Source organism: Microcaecilia unicolor, chromosome 2 (assembly GCF_901765095.1).
Source record: "Microcaecilia unicolor chromosome 2, aMicUni1.1, whole genome shotgun sequence".
In the NCBI taxonomy this organism is placed as follows: domain Eukaryota; kingdom Metazoa; phylum Chordata; class Amphibia; order Gymnophiona; family Siphonopidae; genus Microcaecilia; species Microcaecilia unicolor.
In genome coordinates this window covers 53,959,165-53,972,975 of record NC_044032.1, presented here as the reverse complement: position 1 = coordinate 53,972,975, position 13,811 = coordinate 53,959,165, and positions in this window count along the sequence as shown.

The window sequence follows — 13,811 nt, the reverse complement described above, 5'->3', positions numbered from 1 at the left end:
ACCTTGTTCCTGAAAGCCTGGCTGAAAAGCCACACCCTGCCCTTGGTGTCTATATCTTTTGACTCTCCCTTGGCTCCTGCTTTTAGTCTAGCCATAGGAGCCAACTTTTCAAAGTGATTGGGGGTGCTGACATTTTTTTAACAGGTGGTACATTCCCCCCTCACCCCTCCATATCCAGCAAGTCTCCTCTCATCCCCTGCCCTCTTCTCCTTTCATATCCAGAATTCTCCTCTCCCCCCTACCCCTCACCTCTCATCCATGTCCAGCGAATTTTTCTTTCTCCACTGCCTTCCCTCTTCCATCCATGTCCAACAAGTCTCATCTCTCCCCTGCCCTCTCTTCCAATTGTCCAGCGATTTCTCCTCTCTCCCCTCCATGTCCAGTAACTCGCCCCAAACACCACCTGCCCCCTTTTCAGCCCCCCCTCTCCTCCAAGCTTCAGGCCCCCTCTCCTCCGAGTTCCAGGCCCCCCCTCTCCTCCGAATGCCAGCCCCCCTCCTCTGAGTGCCAGGCCCCCTCTTCCTCCGTGCCAATCCCAACCCCAGCCCGACCTCTTCCCCCACAACATTCCTCCATCCTCGCCTTCCCTGCCACCAGAATTTAAACTCATTTTACCTCGGTCCCAGCAGCAGTGAAAGGCGAGCAGGCTCGGCTTCAGCCTTTCCTTCTCTCTCAGCTCTGTTTCTGCCTTCGCGGAAACAGGAAATGAGGCGGGACCAGAACTAAGACAGAAGGGAAGGCTGAAGCCGAGCCTGCTCGCCTTTCACTGCTGCTGGGACCGAGGCAGTGGCGTAGCTACGTGGGGCCTGAGGGGCCTGGGCCCCGTAGATTTCAGTGGGGCCCCCCTCCCGGCGAACCCACCCCCGCGCCGCCTACCTTCCGTTTTGCTGGCGGGGGACCCACTCCCGCCAGCCGACGTCCTCTCCCGTAGAACGCAGCGGCACTGTCTGGCAGAGAAAAGTCTTCTCCTTGCATGCTGACGTCCTGCACGTTGTACTGCAAGGAAGAAGACTTTTCTCTGCCAGACAGTGCCGCTGCCGCTACGTTTACGGGAGAGGACGTCGGCTGGCGGGGAGTGGGGTCCCCCGCCAGCAAACGGAAGGTAGGCGGCAGCGGGGGAGGGTTCGCGGCGGGAGGGGGGTCGGCAGAGATGGGGGACGACAATGGCGGGCGGGAGGGGGCGGCGGCAGGGGGGTAAAAGTGCCCTCCTCCCTCGAGCTGTGGACCCCCCTCCCACGCAAGTCTGCCTACGCCCCTGGACCGAGGTAAAATGAGTTTTAAATTCTGGGCGGCAGGAAGGTGAGGACGGAGGACTGTTGAGAAGAAGAGGGCGGGGGTTTAAAATATTGGGTGCTCGAGCACCCATAGCACCCACGGAGTCGGCGCTATGAGTCTAGCCCTGCTTCTGACTCTGCTATAGTAAGCTTTGTGTTAAGCCACTCTCCGTATTTAGCTAAGCTCTGTTCCTATTTTCTGTATTCCCTGTTGTTTCCTGTGTGCGTGGTTTTGTCTGTTTATTCTGAGAGTCTGTAGAAGCCAGCATCATCCCTGATTACTTCACTGCTATGTATCCAATACCAGGTACTCATTGGTGGCGGGTATTATCAGGGGTTGAAAAGGTTACTAAACTATTGTCAGCATATGATGCCATTACAGGGAAACTAGATATACAGAATGTATATATAATGTGTCTCTTAACTCAACATGGCTGCTTAGCAGTAAACTTGACGGATCTGCATTGCAAACAGGTAAAAGCCGCTTGTCTACTTTGCAGTTGGTTGCATATGAAACAATTCTTAACAGAGTATTCTCAATTGGTTGTTACCTAAAACTATGCAAATCAAAACAAAACAAGAAATGCAAAAAATCTTACCTCTAAGGTAGGTACTGTGTTTTAGCTCACAGAGCGCTGTCAAGAAAAAAACGTCGGTACAGAAAAAGCCTGCCAAATGCAAGGGCATGCGCCACGAGCTTCGGTTTAAATTAGGGAAAACGTGGCAAAGGTTGGCCGACATCATAGCACACCTAAGTCCTTGCAGAGGTGTAAAAAAAAGGAGGACATTGATTATCCCGATCCTGGGAAGCCCAGTGTTTTTTTTGTTCTGTATTATTTGTATGCTGTTTGACCCTCTCTTTTCTGATTGTATAACCTATCCTACACCAGAAATAAATTTGCATTTCAACTTTTATCAACAAAAATACATTTCTATTTAATAAAACAGGTGCCAACAAATTTGGCAGTTGCCTATATCAAATCTTTCAATATGAATTTTCAGCCCCACATGTTGATTAACATTTGCATGAACAACTCGTGGCTGCCTATAATTCAAGCTGATAAATGGGAAGAATTGGAGGTATTCTGAGGTACAGAATAGTACCTTTTAACTAAATAGTACCGATATTCAGTGTCACCTGGTTAACTTTAACTGGTAAAGTTGGACTATACAAGTAGCAGGTCTAAGTAAACCAGATACATATATCTAGGTAAATGTAACTAGCTTTATTCAGAGGCGCTTAAGCTACAGGGAGGTACTGTGTAAGCATGCAATAACACAATTAATGCATACTATTTGTTACTAGGGGGACCCTTTACATAAAATGGAATCTGCAGTAAATAACGTGTTAATAGCATTAATGCATGTTAGCATGATAGCACATATTAGTAACACTACTGTTAATCAGTTAAGAGGGGCAGTTAATGAGTTATGACACGGCTACCACACTCCTCTACTTGAGTTATGATAAAACTGTACATTTTATTGCAGGAATATTTACCAGCAAGTCACTGATCCATAGTATCTCAATACTGCAAGTTATTTATTTACATGGTAATATAAGTTATGTTGTTGCAGCTGGGAATATTGCAAGTTTCCTAGATGTAGTAATGTAAAGATAGGTATAAAGATAGTTGTGGAATAAAGTAAGCACCCCCTCCCCTGACAGCCCTGGTAGTAGTCCCCTCCCCTTACACAAACAAATAACACAACCTCCTACAGGCCTCTAATGCAGCACCACCAACCCTTTTACAGTCTCAAAAAAAGTAGAATGTCTCTCACAGAAACAGATTATACCTATCAAGCTACTATCAAAGACCGCCAGGCTTCTGTAACAGAACCATCAGATCCAAATGCACAAAAGGTGTTGAAATATGAAAGAAAGCTTCCAGAATCCATTTCCATCATTAAACTTGGAGAAGCGTTCTGAAGAGTAGAAGGAATGGGTGATAATCCACCAGCACCAAAAGGGAAGAAGCAACAGAATTGTGAAAGAAGAAAATAAAACTAGTCAATAAATTAGATCAGCAGAGAAAGAAAAACAAATGACAAAAGTGCATAAGCCCAGCATCCTGTCTCCAACAGTGGCCAATCCAGGCCCCAAGTACCTGGCAAGATCCCAAAAAAGTACAATACATTTTATACTGCTTATCCCAGAAATAAGCAGTGGATTTTCCCCAAGTCCATTTTAATAACGGACTGTGGATTTTTCCTTTAGGAAGCTATCCAAACCTTTTTTAAACCCCGCTAAGCTAATTGCTTTTACTACATTCTCTGGCAACAAATTCCAGAGTTTAATTACACGTTGAGTGAAGAAAAATTTTCTTTGATTCGTTTTAAATTTACTATTTTGTAGCTTCATCACATGCCCCTTAGTCCTAGTATTTTGGAAAAAGTAAACGAGCAATTCATGTCTACCCATTCCACTCCATTCATTATTTTATAGACCTCTCATCTATCTCCTCAGCCGTCTTTTCTCCAAGCTGAGGATCCCTAGCTGCTTTAGCCTTTCCTCATAGGGAAGTCTTCCCATCCACTTTATCATTTTTGTCACCCTTCTCTGTACCTTTTCTAATTCCACTATTTCTATTTGAGATGCAGTGACCAGAATGAACGCAAATATTTGAGGTGCGGTTGCACCATGGAGCGATACAAGGCATTATAACATCCTCATTTTAATTTTCCATTCCTTTCCTAATAATACCTAACATTGTATTTGTTTTTTAAGCAGCCGCCGCACACTGAGCAGAGGTTTTCAACGTATCATCAACAATGATGCCTAGATCCCTTTCCTAGTCGGTGGATTACGTACCTATAATTTGGGTTCCTCTTTCCCACATGCATCACTTTGCACTTGCTCACATTAAACGTCATCTGCCATTTAGATGCCCAGTCTCCCAGTCTCATAAGGTCGTCTTGTAATTTTTCACAATCCTCTTGCGATTTAACAACTTTGAATAACTTTGTGTCATCATCAAATTTAATTTCCTCACTAGTTACTCCCATCTCTAGATCATTTATAAATATATTAAAAAGCAGTGGTCCCAGCACAGATCCCTGGGGTCTGCATAAGTACAGTAGGAAGTACAAAGTGTAACTCCAGGAACCATTTGTTGGTCAAAACCAGATGCATGAATGGTTAAGGAGACATGTATTGAGAAATGCATAGTTACAGCCCAGGATAGCGGATTATGGATGAGATGGTTTACTGCAAGCATAGAAACAACTGGTGTAACAGACATCTGTAGATTCTGTAAGAAGGAACTGTTAAAATCACTCATCTCGTAGCTGACTGGCAGAAAACTTCTATATAGAAAGGCACAACAACGGGCCCATTTCATCCATTGGAAAGTTTGTAAACATTACAACATTGCTGTACTGGAAAAGCACTGGCATCATGATCCTTAGAGAATCACAGGGAATGAAGATGATATGATCACCTGGGACAATGTCATTCCAACAGATAAAAAGTTGAGTGCCAGGAAACCCCACATAGTGATGAAAGAGAAAAACACCAGAACAACCTTGATTATAGAGAGACTTCAGTCCCAAACAATTATTAAGTGAATCACGTAGAGAGAGAGAGAGAAAAGATCTTTAAGTATCAAGAAATGCAGTCTGAGACTAAGAAATGTAGCAGAAGTACAGAAATATTATTATTCTGTTGGGTGGCACAGGCCTCATTAAAAAAGAATTTCCAACTCACCTGGATAAATTGTCTACACATGTAGCATCATATGAATTCCGGAAGGAATCTCTGCTTGGCAAGCATTAGCAGTAAAACTGAGACTGAAATCATACTTCACGTATTCTGGCTTAGGAGTGAGATTCATTACTGTCATGATATGCACAAAAATGACCAAATCAGAGACATTGCCCCCAAAAGAAACCATTAACATGATAAGACACCCTACCATTTAACCCTTCCCATATCTACCAGATGTATCACAGGTCCTAGTGGGGGTGGGGGAGTTTGGAGCATTCCCCATATGTTTTGTTGGCTCATGGCTTACAAATAATACTTCTCAACACTTGGCAATAGTCTTGTGGTATTAAGTAAAGATCAAAATGTCACATAGTGCTGTGCACCCTTATTTGGCAGCTTGACCCTTTAGTGGAAATGCCATGAGACTATCCCCCTTAGGTGAAAGACACCTTTTGCTGTCTGAAAGCCAATGGGCAGGAGTGACTAAAGATCATTCCTGACCATCACTGTGGGGGGTACTGTGGAAAGGAGTGGTCTGCTAATGCCAGTGCTTAAAGGAGAGGGGGGGGGGGGATTGGACCTTAAGTCGCCCCTTTAAGAGTCATTCCAGTGGCATCAACTTGTGATTTAGCAGCCCGATGTTCCCTGGAAGAACAGATAATACCAGCTCAAATCTGGCATTAAGTTTCCATGAACAACGCAGCTTGCAAAGTTAAGTGCAAGCTGTGTTTTTTCAATTTGCATAACAATGAAGTGAATAATAATACTTAGTAAGGATACTACTTATTACTTTTAAAGCAGCACTAGTTAATGTGTATGGTAATGATGCTTTGCTGTTGTTGCCCTACCTAAGCATTCATTAAGGGCAAATAGGGGCAATTCTATAACTGGTCACCTCCACTTAAGTAACTGGATCATGCGTGGCAGAAGCCTATTCTATAAAGGAAAGTAGGCAACTATTTTCCTTCAAACCCAGTATATAGGCATCTAATGCTTAGGTCAGTGGGCTACCAAGGGGGGGGGGGCGGTGGGGGCGGTCTGCCCCGGGTGCATGCCGCTGGGGGGGTGCGGCGCGCTGGTCAGCATCATTGGTTTCCATGCTCCCTTTGTCCCGGAACAGGAAGTAACCTGTTCCGGGGCAGAGGGAGCATGGAACCAACGACGCTGACCGGCGCGCACACCCCCCCCTCCCCAGCGGCGTGCACCTGGGGGGTTCTTTTGCCGGGGGGGGGGGTGTCCCTTTGCCGAGGGGGGGGGCGCTGCAACCGGGGGGCGGGGCGCATCAGCGATCGCCCCAGGTGTCAGCGCCCCTCGGAACGCCACTGGCTTAGGTGCTTGCTCTGATGCCAACTCCAGAGTTGGTATAAGTGCAAGTGTCTCAATTCAGCAGTGATGCATGCAGCTTTCAATATTTTATGAGTTAGGGGCCAGATTCCATATAAGGCGCCTAAGAAATCTGCACGGTAAACATTTCTGCCAAATTATATTCTCTAAGCAGCACCTAGATTTAGGCACCATATATAGAATACGCTTAGTTGATATCCCAATACCTAAAACTATGCTCCTCCATTTAGTCCAACAAAACGTGCATAAATCCCAATGCATAGATTTAAGCACACTGGGCAATATTCTATAACTATGCGTGTAAATTTTGGAATGCCTACAAAGTGCCCATGTCCCTGCCCATAACACACCCCTTTTGAACTGCAAGCATTAGAATTTAGTACAGTTCATTACTGAATGTGCTTAGTGAGTTGTGCATGTAACTTCTAATTATTACCAATTAGTGCTTATTATTGCTTGTTAAGTGCTGTTATCAACTCTGATTAGCTTGTTAAGCCAATTAAGTTACGTGCACTATAATAGGTTTAATATAATAGATATAATAGTGTGCCTGGATTTTGGTGCAGATCTCTAGGCACAATATATAGAATCCAGGGTTAGATGCATAAATAGGAGGTCTGTCTGTGTTCAAGTAAAGGTAAAAGTGAGATGTTTTGACCACGGAAATACAAATCCTGGAGACAAATATCTAAAAAAGCTTTTTTATTGATGAAAAGACTCGACACAACTGTTGTGTTTCGGCCTTCAAGCCTGCATCGGAGTCTGCCTCAATGGCTTGACATATGTGGATCTTAAGTGCCCAAAACACAATTAGTCCATGTAATGTGATTGGCTGCATGCAGAAGTGGTCTTGAAAAAGACCTTTCATGGCGCACTTGCTCATAGCGGATCACTGAAAGCGTAGCATTAAACCCATGTTCCCTTCCCTCCCCTCCGCATGTACACCCCTTTGCAAATATGTGCTTTGGAAGTTAAGTAGGTATTTGCAGAATAGTACTTAGGTGGCAAGCTAGCATATACACATGCATGTATAAGCAAGTACTCAAAGTATTTTGTGTGTAATGCACCTGTAAATATTGGCACAGACCCCCCCTCCCCACTCCCCAATATTAGATCACTATTTAACTGGCCAAGAATGACTTCTGGCTGGTTAAGTAGCACTTAACTGGCTATCCACGAATATTCAGCACATCGCCGGCTAACTTTGGCAGCCACATCAGGCCGCTGAAATAGCAGGCCTATCTTTGGCCGTTTTAAATGTAATCTGCCAGTGCTTAATATTGACTTGGCTGGTTAAATGGCTATTTTTCTCAATGGAGGAGGGTGAATTGTGGAGTGTCACAGGGATCTGTACTGGAACCAGTATTTAAAATATTTATATATGATCTGGAAATCGTAACGAGTGACGTGATTAAATTTGCAGATGACACGAAATTGTCAAAACACATGAGGATTGTGACAAATTGCAGGAAGACCTTAGGAAACTGGAAAACTGGGCATCCAAATGGCAGATGAAATTTAAATGTGGACAAATGCAAAGTGATGCACATTGAGAAGAATAATCTGAATCACAGTTAGTTGATGCTAGGGTCCACCTTAGGAGTCAGTACTCAAGAAAAAGGATCTGGGTGCCATTGCAGACAATGTAGTGAAATCTTCTGCCCTGTATGCGGTATTGGCCAAAAAAGCAAACAGGATGCTAGGAATTGGATGCAAAATGAGACAAAGAATATTATAATGCCTCTGTATTGCTCCATGGTGTAACCTCACCTTGAGTATTGCATTCAACTCTAGTCTCTGTATCTCCAAAAAGATATAGCGGAATTGGAAAAGGTTCAAAGAAGAGAGACCAAAGTGATAAAGAGGATGGAACTCCTTCCATATGAGGAAAGAACCAGGCACACCCATTAAAGGGGGGGCCGACCACAACCGGGCTGAAGGCCAGCGAAGACAGATGTGGGGGAGGGTACAGGGAGGGCCTAGCTAGAGAGCAGAGGTAGTAGTGGGAGGGAAACAAGGGGTAGCAAGGGACAGGGCCGGTCTTAGGCCGAGGCGACCGAGGCGGCCGCATAGGGCCCCGCGCGGCGCGCCTCAGTCAGCCTTGACCTAGCTCCAACCGGGGATCGCCGCCGCCGCCGCTCGTCCGAACTGCCCGCCCTCTTCTCCCCCCACGATCGATCACCGATCCCTTTCCTTTTTCGCTTTTAAATTTACCTCCAGTCCGGCAGCGTCAGTGAAAGCGCTCCCAGCCAGTAAAAGCGCTTCTCTTCGCTTCGTCTGAGAAGGCAGAACACAGCGAGAGAAGCGCTTTTACTGGCTGGGAGCGCTTTCACTGACGCTGCCGGACTGGAGGTAAATTTAAAAGCGAAAAAGGAAAGAGATGATCGATCGTGCATCGTGGGGGAAGAAGAGGGCAGGCAGGGGAAAGAGAGACATGGATGGGATGGCAGGGCTCAGGGAGAGAGGGGAATTGCTGGATACATGGGTGAATGGAGGGGGGCAGGGAGAGAGGAACAGATGGGAGGGCAGGGCCCAGGGAGAGGAGAAATTGCTGGAAATGGAGGGGAGGGGAGAGAGGAGAATTGCTGGATGTGGATGGAGGAGGGAAGGGCAGAGAGGGCCAAGGATGGACTTGGATGGGATGGCAGGGCCCAGGGAGAGAGGGGAATTGCTGGATACATGGGTGAATGGAGGGGGGCAGGGCCCAGGGAGAAGAGATTGCTGGAAATGGAGGGGAGGGGAGATAGGAGAATTGCTGGATGGGGTGGAGGAGGGAAGGGCAGAGAGGGCCAAGGATGGACTTGGATGGGATGGCAGGGCTCAGGGAGAGAGGGGAATTGCTGGATACATGGGTGAATGGAGGGGGCAGGGGAGAGGAACAGATGGGAGGGCAGGGCCCAGGGAGATGAGAAATTGCTGGAAATGGAGGGGGGGGAGAGAGGAGAATTGCTGGATGTGGATGGAGGAGGAAGGGCAGAGAGGGCCAAGGATGGACTTGGATGGGATGGCAGGGCCCAGAGGAGGAGAAATTGCTGGAAATGGAGGGAGGGGAGAGAGGAGAATTGCTGGGTGGATGGAGGAGGGAAGGGTACAAAGGGCCAAGGATGGACTTGGATGGGATGGCAGGGCCCAGGGAGAAGAGAAATTGCTGGAAATGGAGGGGAGGGGAGAGAGGAGAATTGCTGGATGTGGATGGAGGAGGGAAGGGCAGAGAGGGCCAAGGATGGACTTGGATGGGATGGCAGGGCCCAGAGAGAGGAGAAATTGCTGGAAATGGAGGGGGGGAGAGAGGAGAATTGCTGGATGGATGGGAGGGAAGGGTACAGAGGGCCGAGGATGGACTTGGATGGGATGGCAGGGCCCAGGGGAGGAGAAATTGCTGGAAATGGAGTGGAGGGGAGAGAGGAGAAATGCTGGATGTGTATGGAGGGCAAATTGTTGAATTTAAGGGCTGGATCGGAACACTTTGAAGGCAGATGCTGAAACTGGAGAAAGGATAGGGACAGGGGGCTACAGATGGTAGACAGAACACAAGGACACATGAGGATGGTGGACACGGTGAGAGAAAAAATATCAAACGGAAAGAAGACACTGCATAAAACAGAAGACACTGGGACCAAAGCGAATAGAAAGACTAAATGATCAGACAACAAAGGTAGAAAAAAGTATTTTATTCAGAATTTATTAATTGGAATATGTCAGCTTTTAGAAATGTGCATCTGTGATATTTTGCATGTAAGTTTCAATTTTTCTAGTATTGCTGCAGGCTGAGTCTGACTTCTTGAGGTAACTTTCCATTCAGTATTTTGCCTTCATATTTGTTGTCATCTGTTTTTCATGTGTGATCAAGGTACAGTATCCTGCTAGCGTGTAGTATTTGCAGCCCTTTTTTTTTCACAAGGTAGTGTATTGGTGTTATAGAGCCTGGTGTAATTACAGTTCTGCCTTTCCATGCATAAGGTTGTAGCTCGTCCTGTCCTTGGAATTAGTGCTGTTATGGTTTGGTAAGGTTCTGACTGTGTTTTTGCACACGTTTGTGTATAGTGTTTTGCAGTGGAGAGATTGTGTGTCCGCACCTCTGACCCCCCGGGGTTATGAGAATTTGAACTACTAATTGTGGACTTGAACTGAATAATTTCTTGGGAGGGGGGGTTTCATGATAGCATTGTGCTTATTATTTCAATCAGTTTTTCTGTACAAGTTTAGCTTCATTTGTCTTTATTTGAAATTTCATAAATAGAAAATTTTCTAAAAATTGAATAATCTTATCAATGGGGGGGCGGAGCTAGGATAGGGGCGGGGCTAGGATGGGGCCCCACCAAATTGGTCTGCATAGGGCCCCGCACTTGCTAAGACCGGCCCTGGCAAGGGAAGGGGGCAGGAAAGAAGGGGAGGAGCAAGGGAGGAGGAGAGAGGAATTTGAACTGCACAGGAAGTCCTTTTGAATTTGGAAGCAGGAGAAGAGCAACCCTGGGCAGCAGCTCCTGAAATTTTTACAGGCACATGTTTGTGTCTGCCCTGGGCAGAGCTTGTGCAGAGTACAGCTAAGAAGCTCTTACAGCAGAGCACGAAAGGCTAAAGAGGTTAGGGCTCTTCACCTTGGAAAAGAGATGTCAGAGGGGGGATATGATCGAGGTCTAGAAAATCCTGAGTTGTGCAAAATGGGTAAAAGTGAATCGATTTTTCACTCTTTCAAAAAGTACAAAGACCAGGGGACACTCAATAAAAGTACATGGAAATACTTTTAAAACAAATAGGAGGAAATATTTTTCACTCAAAGAATAGTTAAGCTTTGGAACTCGTTGTTGGAGGATGTAGTAACAGCGTATACTGTATCTAGGTTTAAAAAAAGATTTGGACAAGTTCCTGAAGGAAATGTCCATCGTCTGTTATTGAGATAGACATGGGGAAGCCACTGCTTGTCCTGGGATTGTTAGCATGGAATGTTGCTACTATTGGGTTTCTGCCAGGTACTTGTGACCTGGAGTGCCCACTGTTGGGAGCAGGATAGTCCCAGTATGGCTATTCTTATGTTCTTATGTATACATGGAGATGCCTCACTATATGAATAACAAGGTCCTCACTGTATGAATTTGATATATCTATCTATCTATATATCTATCTATCTATCTATATCTATCTATCTATCTATCTATCTATCTATGTTATACTTTGCTTGTATGATCGTCTGTAACTATGGAAGGTAAATAGCGGAAATTACAATTCTGACAGGCATAGGCAACGATATAATAATCACACATTAAATAAATGATCTTAGTGTCATGACAAATAAACCCATTAGATAACACAAAATTTTGAAGTAGAGAAAGTATGAAAATGTGCTTGGCAATGGGGAAATTATAAAGGCTGACAATACATAATTTTAGGTATGGCTTAAAATATTCAAACATATAAGCATTCACAGAGAAGCTTTGTTACAAATGGACAGAAGCAGGGTGTTCTGAAATTCTAGTAATATTATTGCTGTAATCTACAGATGTGTTACAAACAATAAAAAGTATAAAAAAATAACTAGTTTTATTTTCATCAAACTTTGAGGAGAGGGTCAAAGGGGGATTAGATTCAGGGGGTGATGGGGGCCAGACTTCGGGGGGGGGGGGGTGATAGAAGGAACCAGAGATTGATATTTACAGCTGCATACAGTAGGGACTTACACATGTCTCAGGGCAGTTGTAAATGCTGACATCATTCCCTTTCATTTGGGCAATAAAAATGAAGGGCACAATACCTTCTTAATCCCCCAGTAGTTGCAGACCCCCCTTCCTCTACCCTGAATGTGAAACCTGTAAGGAATACCAGACTTTATGACATCTTCACTTACTAAAGACAGTTTTAACATAGCAGCAAGTATGTAGCCTAATGGCTAGTGCAGTGCACTGCTAGCCAAGAGACCCAGGATCAAATCTCACTTTAGTTCTTTATATATTTTTTCTCTAATAGTGAGCCCTCCAAGGACAGAAAGAATAACTGATGTACTTGAATATATATGACACCTGTAAGCCTGAAGGCTATTGAAGTGGTATACATTCAAATATAGTAGGTATTTTTCTGCTCATGGAAAAAAAATAGATAGATAGATAGATAGATAGATAGATAGATAGATAGATAGATAGATAGATAGATAGATAGATAGATAGATAGATATTGTCACGAGGACAACATCTCTGGCACCTTTTAGCTCAACTTATTTTGTGGTTTCCCGATAGCCACTTTCTAGTAAAGACCATCCTGAAGCGTAAGTTCCTTGGCAAACAACACAGTTCTTAGAGGTTCACAAAGCAAGCCACATCTTTAGCTTAGTCATCCTGATTAACTCTGCAGTATTCCTGTAGCTTTAGCTTAAGCATCCCAAGTATTTCTGTAGTACTCCAGTGGCTTCCAAACTCTACCACATTCTGAAACATTTCTGTGACTGTCAACTTGTACTACAGACCCCCTAAGCCAAGAGCTTTCAACTCAGTACTTGGGGTATGCCCAGCCAGTTGGGGTTTTCAGGTTATTCAATTCAGTCCTTGGGGCACACCCAGCCAGGGATATTCAGTGGCACTTAACCAGTGAGTGCCACTGAATATCCCCACAGATTACCCAAATAAAAAGTGAACAGGTCAGGGGCGGCACTGGGGAGGAGTTCGAGGTCATGCGGGTGCCGGCAATATTCGGTTCTGGCACCCGCATAGCTAAATGGCTAAAATTAGGACAGCACATTCAGGTCATGCAGTTGGTGGCACTGAATATCGGGCCAGCACCCACATAACTATTTTTTAAACCCTCTTGATCCCCCTCCCGACCTCTCTAATACACCCTCCTACCCCACTACAATTTGCTAAGTCCCTCAACCCCCTCCAAACAAAACCCTGTCACTGGCTGAGTACTGGAGGGATAAGTTACATAGAAAGAAATACCAGTATACAAAGAGAAGGTGTAACTTTAGACAGATATGTATATAAACTGAGGGGCCCTTTTACTAAGCCGCACAGGTGCCTACATGCTCCCAACGTGTGCCAATTTGAAACTACCGCCCAGTTACCGCATGGCCCGGGAGGTAATTTCATTTTTCGTTTCCTGCGTGTGGCGGAAACCGGGTGGTAATCATCATTCTACGTGCGTAGATGATTACCGCGTGAGACCTTACCACTTAATCAGTGGGTGGTGATAACTACTACTACTACTTAGCATTTCTATAGCGCTGCCAGGGTTACGCAGCGCTGTACAAGTTTAAACACGGGGAGGGACAGTCCCTGCTCAAGAGAGCAGGTCTCAGACCCAAAATGGACACACGCCAATTTTTTATTTTGCCGCAAAACACGCGCCTACACTAGCGCAGCCCATTTTTCAGCGCACCTTAGCACAGGATTGCCATGTGAGCCCTTCCCACCTACAAACAAGGTGACGATGAGTGCTAACATGGAAATTCTTTTTAATAGCCGCATGCTAAAGGCAACGTTAGTGTATGGCTAGTAATAGAA